The sequence below is a fragment of the Benincasa hispida genome, chromosome 3, assembly GCF_027475165.1.
Source record: "Benincasa hispida cultivar pf3 chromosome 3, pf3_genome.v1.1, whole genome shotgun sequence".
NCBI classification, from domain to species: Eukaryota; Viridiplantae; Streptophyta; class Magnoliopsida; order Cucurbitales; family Cucurbitaceae; genus Benincasa; species Benincasa hispida.
In genome coordinates, this window is record NC_143480.1 from 14,288,731 (window position 1) to 14,301,589 (window position 12,859).

Below are 12,859 nucleotides of genomic sequence, written 5' to 3' on the forward strand. Positions count from 1 at the left end.
GTTGCTATGTTCGAGCGTTCGTGAGCAAAGAGTATGGAGACGATCGGCAAATGTTCGTAGCATTTCTTCTTGTTCATTTGTAGTTTCATGCTGCAATTTCTGTAATGAATGCATAACCATTTGTTCTGTTTTGTTTGTAATGTGTAATGTTCATACATGATTGTAATTTTGGAATGATCTTTTCCGCTGCTCATGGAAATCCTCGTGATCGATTTCCTTCATAAGTGATAACCTAAATGGTTTGTAGTAGATGAATAAGACTGTGTACCTTATCCCGATGACACTACGAGTATGACTCACTTTGTAGGTGTTATAATTATTGTAAAGTGCTACAAATAATTTGATCTTGATCATTCATGTATAGACATGTGAGTGGAGATATTCTATACAAATGAGTTTGTATAAGATCAGACCACAAAATGTTTAGTTTCATTATATAATGTCGTTTATAATAGAGACTTACATTTCACCAAGATGACCATAGGTAACATGACCTGAATTCTTAGTGAGTTGTGAACTCCTGTCTATGAGGGCGATCCTGTTGGGGATGATGCCCTAAAATTTCGTGCCCAGTAGTTTGTAAACACAGCTTTGAACAAACGCTTGTGATGTATAATATATAATATTTCTTCACTTTTGTCTATGAACATTGGATGTTTTATTTACTTTGCCACAAACCAATAAACTAAGATCTCTGGTTGTCGTTTATAACTTAAGCATGTATGTGGAGACATATAGGTGGATCATGTCTTAAGTGATAACCAAAATGGTATGTAGTATATGGATACAGGAGGGAAACCTTATCCTGGTAAAGCTATAGATGCGGCCCGCTTTGTAGAATAGTTACAAATGTTGTGACTTGCTACAGATGGTCTGATCCTGATCATTCATGTGGGGACATGCGAGCGAGGGTGTCCTATACAAAGAGTTTATATAAAACTGGACCACGAAGTGTTAATGTTTCGTTATATAACACCGTTCATGATAGAGACTTCACTTCGCTAGGATGACCATTAGTAACATGACCTTAATCCTAAGTGAGTTGGGAACTCCTGCCTTTGAGGGCGGTCCTTTGATTTACATGGGTGCGAGTAGCCAGATCGGCGACTTAAACCTACCACTTTGGGGATTCGTCTTATTTGGGAGCTGGGAACTCTGCTACACAAGATGGAATTCACTTCTTCCTCGAAGCAAGGGTAAGTAGATAGATTGCTCCCTTAATGGCTGATTTCAGGGCTTGAACGATGTGGCGCCACACACCTTCTCATTGCCCGAGAGGTGTTCACACATGGTAGGACTATGTTGTATTGTTCATTAGAGAGATCAGTGGTACTTAAAGAGTTAGATGCAACTACAAGGGCTAAACGGTAAATTGGCTCAGCTGTACTTATGATTATCTGTGAAGGGTTATCATACTGTTGATTGGTTATATCCGATGGACACAAAAATATATCTATGGTAAGAAGAGTTCAATCGTTGGTCTTTAGTGAAATGTCTGGCAGTTAATGGATGGTGGATCTCGTGGCTAAAGAGTTTAGTCAACTATTCACGTATCGTTGAAGCTTCAAGCCATAAGTCCATAAGGTCCCCTTGGTAGCTCAATGAATTCAAGTTGAGAATCGGTTTTTGGGTCAGTTTGAAATGTTCAAATTGACAAGAGGGAGTTCGATTATATATGATATGATCGACCTAGTTAATTATATATGATATGATTGACTTTATGTATGAGATACATTATTTGGAGGAAAATGATATAATATGATTTATATCTAGTGGAGGAGAAAAGGACTATGATTAATGTATTGCATATGATGTGATATTAAACCATAGGCTAATGAATATAATATGATTATATTTATTATTTTTAATTGGACAATTATAGGATAATTGTGTCGGTGTTTTCTCCGTAATCGTGTGATAGTGGAAGGTTGCTTGCAGTTTTCGTAACTGAAGAATAAAATGAAAATCGTTTTCATTTTGTAAAGAGATTAGAGAATTCGCTCACGAGTTGTATACTGTCTATCGTATAGCAAACTGAGAGCCTACACGATAGCTCAATGTTTCTACACGATCTTATACACGCGCGCCTCTTTCTAAACGATCGCATAGGATTTGCTAAATGATCGTCTAGCTCTTTCCTAAATGATTGCGCACATGAGCATTTACTAAACGATCGTCTATACGATTGCGACCTATTTACTAAACAATCGTGTACCTCTTTCTAAACAATCAAGCATCATCTATACGATAGACATCAGCCTTCTCTCACTTGTTTGGTTGTGGTATACGATTTTCTCTTCCTCATTTCCTCTACCAAATCCAACAGAGCCCACACCTCCTGGATTCTCACACCGAGAATACCGAGGGTTCTAAGTGGTGGTGCCCTCCCCATTACTGTATTCGTGTGGAGGCTGTTCATGGGTAGATGATCAGGTTTTTGGTGGACGATTGCTTGGACTTTCCTAGCGAGAACGAGAGGAGCATTCCTTGGAGGAGAATGAGATTTGGTGAAGAAGAGTTCTTCAATTGGTACGTATTTCTTGTTCTCTTATTGTTTAAGTTTCAAAGCATGCCGGTAATTTGTTGTATATTGCATATCTATTCTGTTTGATGGTAAATGCGGTAATTCTGTCACAATGAGTTTGGAATGATCTCGCTTCCGTTTAGAGGTAATCTTGTTTAAGAGTTCCTTCAGATCCTTTGACTTGTATGGGTGTGAGTTGCCAGATCGTCGATTCAATACGCCTACCATTTTGGGGATTCGTCTGATTGAGGAGCTGGAAACACAATTACTTGAGAAGGAATTCACTCCTTCCCCAAGGTCGGGATAAGTAGATAAACTGCTCCCTTAAGGGCTGATTCTGGGGCTTGAATAATGTGGCGCCACACTCTCTCCTAGCCCGAGAGGGGTTTATTCATAGTTGAATTATGATCTATTGTTAATTAGAAGGATTAGTGGTACTTAAGGAGTTAGATGTAACTATAGAGCAAGACAGTAATTTTGGCTCAGTTGTACTTACAAGTAATTTATGAATGATCATCGTATTGCTGATTGGTTATATCCAATGGACACAAAAATATATTTGTAGTGCGAAGAGTCCAACTGTCGGTTTTTAGTGGAGTGCCTAAAAGTTAACGGATGGTGAGTAATTTAATTAAAGAGTTTGATTAATTATTCATGTAGCGTTGGAGCTTCAAACTACAGGTCCATGAGGTCCCCTTGGTAGCTCAATAGGATTAAATAAGAATCCGTTTTTGGATTAATTTGAATTGTTCAAATTAATTGAGGGATTTAATTATATATGATATAATTAGTATAATGTATTTGATACATTATGAGAGGAAATGAATATTTGAATAAGATTCAAATATTAATATATGAATTAGATTCATAATTGTTAAATTTAATATAAATTTGATTTATATTAAATGTCATATGAGACAGAAAAGAGAATCTACAGGTTATATTATATATGACACAATATTAAAACTATAGGTTATAAGCTATATTTGATATAACATGTAGTAATATATATATTATGATAAGTTAGTTATCATATATATATATATATATATATATATATTAAATATTTGTTTATATAAAATAATTTTATTATCTTATTTATTAAAATTAATTTATTTGAATTTACTATAGGTTATAAGCTATATTTCCCCTCTTTTTTCTCTCCACCCACGAAGTGGGTGGTTGATGATATTTGGCATTTGAAAGGGGAGAGTCTTCTTCTTCACTGAGTAAGAGATAGATAGAAATGTTCTGTGAAAGAGTAGTTCTTAGAGATCAATCACAATTCCTCATCCTCCTCTCTTCTCTCAATTCCTTCCCTTATTTCAAAATAGACAGAGTCCACCACTCCTGGGTTCTCTACTGAGAATACCAAGGTCGCCATTTTGGTAGTGCCCATTTCTAGTTCGACGGATTCTTGAAGATCTGTTTTCAAAGGTAAGGGTTTCTAAAACCTTATTTTTAAGCATGCTGTAATTTATATAAATGCATAATTTGTTCTTTCTTTTATGTAAAAATTGCATTCTATAAAAACTGGGAATTGGGACGATCCTGCTTCCGCTCAAGGTTCTCTTCAATGAGATCTTTCAGATAGAACATAGAATTGTATCTCAACTCTCAGCACGTAGAATTGTATCTCAACTCTCAGCACGTAGTATACCCCAACAAAATGGTGTATCATAAAGGAGAAATCGAACCTTGTTGGACATGGTTCGATCTATGATGAGTTATGCTTATCTACATGACTCGTTTTGGGGTTATGCAGTACAGACTGCAACTTATATTTTGAACCGTGTTCCATCCAAGAGTGTTATAAGAATACTTTTGGAATTATGGAATGGTCATAAAGATAGTTTATGCAATTTCAGGATTTGGGGTTTACCAGCAAATGTGCTTGAGGTAAATCCTAAGAAACGGAAACTTTGTTCAAAATTGTGCCTATTTGTAGGGTATCCTAAAGGAATGAGAGGTGGTTACTTCTATGATCCTAAAGAAAATAAAGTGTTTGTGTAAAAAATGTTACATTTCTAGAAGAAAACCGCATAATGGAGCATAAGCTCCGCAATAAGATTGTGTTGAATGAACTTTGCAAGGAAACTACAAAACCTTCAATAAGAGTTGTTGAAAAACCCAACACCTCAACAAGAGTTGTTGAAATTGGTTCATATAGTAGGTCAAATACACCTCTAATTGTGGGAGGGTTGTAAACTCGCCTGTCCGTTATACGGGTTTAACAGAAATCCTAACTATGGTAGCTGACGAGATGTTGAGGATCCATTGTCTTACAAGAAGGAAATGGAGGATGTTGACAAAGATGAGAGGATCAAAGCTATGGATCTCGAAATGGAGTCTATATACCTCAATTTTGTTTGGGATCTTGTAGATCAACCTAATGGGATAAAACCTATAGCTTGCAAATGGATCTACAGGAGAAAACGAGGTGCTGATGGGAAGGTGCAAACCATCAAAGCTAGACTTGTGGCAAATGATTATACCCAAGTTGAGAGCGTTGACTATGAAAATACTTTCTCACCTGTTGCCATGTTAAAGTCTATCTGAATCCTTCTGTACATTGCCCCATATTATGAGTATGAGATCTGCCAAATGGATGTCCAAACTGCCTTTCTGAATGGCAATCTTGAGGAGACAATTTATATGGAGTAGCTTGAGGGATTCATAACCTAAAGTCAAGAGCAAAAGGTTTGCAAGCTTAATCGGCCCATCTATGAACTGAAGCAAGCTTTTCAATCTTGGAATATAAGATTCACTATTTCGATCAAATCTTATGGCTTTGATCAAAATGTTGATGAGCCTTGTGTTTAGAAGAGAATAATTAACAATTTAGTAGCTTTTTTAGTGCTATATGTAGACGATATCCTACTCATTGGGAATGATGTAGGTCTACTGACTGAAATTAAGATTTGGCTAACGGCCCAATTCCAAATGAAATATAGAAGAGACGTAGTTTTTTCTGAGTATTTATATCTTTAAAGATCGAAAAAACAAAATGCTAGCTCTATTTCAAGCATCATATATTGACAAAATACTTGTCAAAATTTCAATGTAGAACTCCAAGAGAGGTTTACTCCCTTCCAGGTATGGAGTTATATTGTCTAAGTAACAGTGTCCTAAGACACCTCAAGAGGTTAAGAAGGAAATGAGACGGATCCCCTATGCATCAGCTGTTGACAGCCTGATGTATTCGATGATATGCACTAGACCTGACATCTGCTATGTAGTGGGGGTAATTAGTAAATATCAGTTTAATCTAGGATTTGATCACTAGACTGCCATTAAGAGTATCTTCAATTATCTACAGAGAATGATGGACAACATGCTCATGTATGGTTCTAAGGATTTGATTCTTATAAGATATACAAACTTTAATTTTCAGAGGATTCTAGGAAATCCACATCAAGGTCAGTATTCACTATAAATGGAAAAGCAATAGTCTAGAGAAGCACCAAGCAAGGGTGCATTACTGACTCCACCATGGAGGCTGAGTACGTAGCGGCTTGTGAAATTACTAAGGAAGCTGTGTAGCTTAGGAAATTTCTGACTGATTTGGAAGTAGTTCTAGACATATCAAAGCCTATCACCCTTTATTGTGATGATAGTGGTGCTATGGCTAATTCCCGAGAGCCTCGGAGCCATAAGCACGAGAATGTTGAGTTTTATGTCCTAAAACTCGTGGTTTGTAAACAATAAACTTATTCTGTTAATTAATATAGATGTTATTGAAGTTTGATTCAAGAAAGTTGTTATTGAATGCATGAATTGCTCATTTCATTTTAGAAATGACCTAAATCCATAGCTTTACACGAGTACTTGAACTTTATGTGGAGACATAAGAGTGGATCAAGTTCAAGTAAATAGCCAAAATGGTCTATAGTATACAGATAAGTCTGGGTACCTTATTCTGGGGACACTATCGAATGCGACCCACTTTATAGATGTTACATTTGTCGTAAAGTGCTACAAACAAAGTGATCCTGATTCGTTCATGTGGAGACATGCTTGTGAGGGTGTCTTATGCAAAGAGTTTGTATAAGACCAGACCAAGAAATAAGTCACTTTTACTTTGTAAAGCTGTTTACTGTTTAAGATTGACTATTTCAAAGCGATGACCTAGGTAACTTGACCTTAATCCTGAGCTAACTATGAACTCTTGTTTATTTGGGATTATCCTTAGATTTGTATGGGTGAGGGTTGGATCAATAAGCTTCCCATTTCAGGGGTAAAACCAGTAAATAGCTAGGGACATAGGGTGTACGATGGAATTCGCTCTTACCCATTTTTAGGGATAGTAGAGAGGTTGTTCCCTTAAGTGCTGACTCCGATTCTTGAACAAGGGGCCCTACTCTCTTATTGGCTCGAGTGGGACTCGATTTATTGATTGGATCACAAACCAATTGTTCATTAGAGGATCAGTGGGACTTAAGAAACAAGATATAATTTCAGGGGGTAAAACAACTTTTGACCCAACCATTATTATGAACAATCTGTGAAGGGTTGACTTACTAATTATAGTTATATCGAGTAGACACAATTATATCTACAATGAGGGGAGTGCAACTACTGGGCTTTAGTGGAATAACCCAGTAATTAACAAATGTTGGTTAATTAGGTTAAAGAGTTTAGCTGGTTAATCTTGGATCATTGGAGCCCATGATCTGTAGGTCCATTAGGTCCCTCTACTAGTTCACAAACGGATTAAACCTTAGAATAGCGTGACGAGAGAATGTGAAACGTCCAAATTCAAATTGAGAGAATCATTAATTATATGTGATATAATTAAACATTTAATCATTGAATTAAACGAAATTGAAAAATTGAAAAATATTTAAATTTGATTTAAATATTAATTAAATGAATAGAGATTCATGAATGAGGAATTTGTGTTTTATTAATTTAATATTTGATATTAAATTAATATGATTAATTAAATTATTTAATTAATTATTAAAAATTAATTTTATTTTAAAATTAATTATTGAATTAATTTTGTATAAAATTAATGAAATTTTATATTAATTATTGAATTAATATTGAATTTAAAGTTAATTTTGAAAATTAGTTTCAAAATTAAAAATAAAATTGAATTTTAATTGTTGAAAAAATATAGAAAAACCCATTAGTTGGTTTATCCAACTTTTAACACAATTCCCATTCAAAATCCACCCATTTTATCAAATAGATGGTGTCATATTGTAATGCAATCTAATTGCATAAGAAAATAGAACAAAACACAGTCATTTGTGCTGAGATTTGGGGGCATGCAAAAGGAATTTTTCTGGTTTTTTTCATTGTTAAAAAACCGTTCTTCAACATTGAAGAAGAACCAACCTTTCTCCTCAAAATTCTCTTAAGTTACCAACTCTTTTTGGATCCCACAATCCAATCTAAGGTTCTAAAAAATAGTAGGGAAGATCAAATGGTGGTCCATACCTTGTTGCTAAGGAGATTAAAGCTGAATTTCATAGATTAAAGAGGAGGTCTTCAAAGGTATATCAGAAACCTTCTTTTCCATTCTATTAACATGTTTTCTTAGATGCTAAAATTGATGAATTAGAGTGCTCAATGATTCTATTTGCTTATGCTAATTGTATGCTAACTCCAACAATTGGTATCAGAGCATGATTTAAGCACTCAATTCATGTTAATTTTATCTTGGTCGGTGATTTTCATAGGTCGTATGAAAATGGTTACTGATATGGATAAATTCAGTTTTGGCGTTTAATTTCTCTTCAATTAAGTGTTAATTGTTTAATTGGCTATTTTTTTATGGGCCTTAATGTGTGGTTAAGAGCATGAAAATTTGTTAGAGTCAATAGAGTTGTAATTAGGTTGTAATTGAAGAAAGAAGCAAGAAAGGTCAGCTGAAGAAAACCTGTTGTGAAGCTACTACCAGGCAGCGTCGCAACACTGCCCACAGAGTGTTGCAACGCTGTTCCTCAAGAGCCCAAGGCATTGCAGTGCTGGGATGAAGCATTGCAACGTTGTTCATCCTAGCTCAGATTGTACCTCTTTTTCTTCCGGGGAGGCAAAGTCGTCCCCTCTACTGATCGAACCCCCTTTCTCTAATAAGTCGGAGGTCTTCGTAAACATGTTAAAGCGCGTGGCCTGTACGATGGTTCAAGTGAACTGGTTCAGCCGATTTGGGTCTAGGAGGTCTAGCTCAGCCCCATTTTGGCCAATTCAACCTATTTTGGTGCTTTAGAGATTCGGTTTAAGAGGTTTGGGTCCGGTTCGAGTTAGTTCGAGTGGTTCAAAAGCTTTTTGAAGGAGTTTTTAATTATTATTGTAATATTTTAGGCTATTTACTTGCTTGGAATGCCAAAACTAGTCCATATTAGTGTGTTTTTAATTATTGAAGTATGTTATAAAAGTTATAATATATAGTATACATGTTTAGGGTTTTAAGTTTTTAATATAAGGTGTTATATTAAATTCTGAAATGCTTGATGAATGTTATGGATGATCAACATGTATATTGTTTTATAATTTTTTATAAAAACTAGATTAGAAGTTTAAAATCCATAACAAATATAAGATGCATGCTCACCTAGGGTTAACAAATAGCACCTTATTTTAATTGTTAAAATAGGTCATCATTTTGTAAAATTTGATTACAAACTCAACCGGTCTATAATCTGTCTAAGGCTGGAGGTATTTAATTTGACGGTTTATGGAGCACCTCCTACTTGGGGATTATAACCGAATAATTGAGCATTGTTAACCTAGTTTTATGAGCATGCGTGAGCGATGTGAGGTTTTAAAACTGGTTTATCACTTAGACATCTAGGCTAAATCCAAATATAAACGTTATACTTAGTTAATCATCTAGACTTAGGTATTTTTATTAGCCAGAATAAACCTAAGTAAAAATTTACCCAAAACAAATAGAACACTTAAGTGGGAGATTAATAACATATACGATATGTTGTTCTTAGCTCCCACGTCTATAAGAATTCACACCATGAGATTCATGCTTGGCTTCGTGTCACCTTGGGAGTGACCTCCATTCGGAAAGTGTTTGCATGGGTCAATAATAAGGTGAATAGGGGAATTAGTTCATAGTAAGTGGGTGAAGAATGTGTGTCAACATGTCATGCAGTCTATTCCATTAGTTTGGACCATGAGATTCCTATGTTGCGTCTGCTTGTCTTTTTTAGGCAACATAAGCTAGTCCTTTTATGATGACTATCCCCTCGAAGGGTTGTAAATGGGATTTGGAGCAACTCAAACTCAAGAAATGGATAGGATTTCTTAGATCGATTCCCAACCTTGACTCTCCAATTCAGTAGCATCGTTGGGGCCAACCTCAATGTACGAAAATGGAGGGTTACACTTACGAGAATTACTAAGTGTTAATAAGTTCTTGACCAAAAATGTTAACTAAATGATATAGGAATATGAGTTATTTAGAATTAATATTTAGTCAAGAATTTCTTGCTTTAGTGAAGGAGTATTTGACTGCCCCTCGGTAGCATCTATTCTGACTCTCTAAAGTATCGTTGCAAATAAAATAATGAAATTTAGATACATTATTACTTTGCTAAAAATATGATTGGATTTAAAATCAATTCACTAATAGAATTTGTTTATACTTTCAGAATGACTAGCTCAATAATACAGTTATTGGCTTATGAGAAACTTAATGAGGACAATTACACTAGATGGAAATCAAACTTGAATACAATATTGGTAATAAATGATTTGAAGTTCGTTTTAACTGAGAAATGTCCTTCAAACCCCGACTCATATGCAAACCAAACTATTTAGGAAACATATGACAGATGGACAAGGGAAAATGAAAAAGCCCGAGCCTATATTCTTGCCAGCATGTATGATGTTTTGGCTAAGAAACATGGTTGCATGCATAGTGCTAAAGAGATTATGGAATCTCTGCAGGGGATGTTTAGACAACTATCTTTCTCCCTTAGAAATGATGCTATCAAGTATGTTTATAACTGCAGTATGAAAGAAGGGATCTCTGTTAGAGAATATGTCCTAGACATGATGGTCCATTTCAATGTGGCAGAAGTAAATGGAGTTGTCATAAATGAGAAAAGTTAGGCCAGTTTTATTATAAAGTCTCTCCCGAAGAGCTTTTTATAGTTCCGCACAAACGCAATGATGAACAAGATAGAATATAACTTTACCACTCTTCTCAATGAGCAACAGACTTATCGGTCCCTTTTGAAAACTAAGGGACAAAAAGTAGAGGTAAATGTTGCCATTGCAAACAAAAGAGGATTATCCTCTAAGATAAAGTCTAACTTTTATTCTTCTAAGAACAAGAGTGTTCAGATGAAAAAAGTAAGGGAAAAAGGAAGGCTTCTACTGACCGCAAAGATAAGGTTAAAGTTGCAGACAAAGGAAAATGTTTCTACTGCAACGAAGATGGGCACTGGAAAAGAAACTGCCCGAAGTACCTTGCAGAAAAGAAAGTGGAAAAAACAAAATTAGGAAACTAATTTCTGAAGAATGCTTGCAGAAGAAGAGATAACTCTCAGGGTTGTGAACAAGAGAGGCTATCTCAGGAAAATCAATGAGAGTTCCTAAGTTGCTATCAAAAGATAGACTCATTATATTAGATAATGTACTTCTTGTTTATGAAATGAAAAGTTTTTCTATCTTTTGTAAGAACAATTGTATAAAATATCCTTTTGACATAATTGAATTGTTCATTAATAAAAGAAGTATTTTTATGGTCTACTTTAAAAGAACTTCTATGTTAAACCAACCGAAGCATAGGCCATTTCAAATATTCAGATATTTAAAATAGTAGAAAAACAAAAGGCAAAGGTATGTTCAAGTACTTATCTTTGGCAATAAAAGTTTTGGTCACATAAATCTTAATAGGATTGAGAAAATGGTTAAAAGTGGTCATCTAACAAAGTTAGAAGACAATCTTTTAACACTATATGTGTCTTGTCTTGAAGATAAGATGGCCAAAAGATCTTTTATAAGAAAATTTTTTAGAGCCAAAGAACCCTTAGAACTTAATTACTATAATGTATTTAATACATTATAATATAAAACTTAATTGAGAGGAAATAAATATTTGAATATGATTCAAATATTAATTATGTGATTTGGATTCATATAATTAAATTTAGTATAAATGAGATTTATATTAAATATCATGCATTAATGAGAGAATTAAACTATAATTTATATTGTATTGGATACAATATTAAACTATAGGTTATATGTTATATTAAAGTGGTTATCATATATACATATATTAATCTTTTATTAAAAATAATTTTATTTATTAATTTTTTTTAATTTTTTTTTTGGAGGGAGTTGTAACTCCTTCCCCTTTCTCTCTCTAGTACGTGAAAGTGGAGAGTTGTGCAGGGTTAAAAACAATCATCTTCTTCCCTTGAGTTTGACAGAAAGATAGATATAGAAAACATTATGAGAAAGGTTCTCATTTTTTCACACAACTCTCTTCTTCTCAATCTCACTCCCTCTCTTCCAAAAAATACCAAGAGCCCCACAATTGAATTCTCATCCTAGAGAATACAGGAGGTTCTGATTGGTGGTGTTAAAATTAGGGTTTCGAGTTTGTGACCATTTTGCAAAGGAGAAATCTTATGAGAAGAAAAGTTCTTCAAAGGTAAGTGTCTCTCACCCAAATTCTCTCTTTTCCATTTATTATAGTATGCTGTAATTTTAATTGAATGCATAATATTTCTGTATGTTTTCTGTAAAATTGTGAGTTTTGTAAAAATTGAGATTTGAATCCGATTTCCATTTTCGCTCACCAACCTTAACCGATACCTTCATGGTCAAGAAAGGCACCAAATTTAAAATAAAGTGTTTGGATGTGCAACATATGCATATATTAAGCAAGACAAATTAGAGCCTAGACCTCAGATGTGCATCTTTCTGGGATATCCGAAGGAAATAAAAGGCAAGTTATGACTTATTCAACCAGAAAATTCGAGGTGTTTAATTAGTAGAGATGTAAGATTTGATGAGTCAGAAATGTCGTGGCAAAAATCTGAAACTTTGAACTACAAAAATGAAAAGGACTTGGATACAAGTTCTTTTGAGATTGAGCTTGAAAAAACAGAATCAACCAACTCTAAACCTTCAGAGCAGCAAGCATAATCTTTAGAAGAGACTGACCTGATTCAACAAATTTTAGATATTAGAGTGACAGGTCAATCTTAATCACAATCTGATTTTCAAGCTCCATCCTTACCAAAAACTGAATTGAAAAACTATCAGTTGACAAGAGATAGACTAAGAATATCCCTTAAAGTTGACTGTGTAGTTGAAATGCCAAAAATAGAAGCTTATGCTTTGTATATTGAT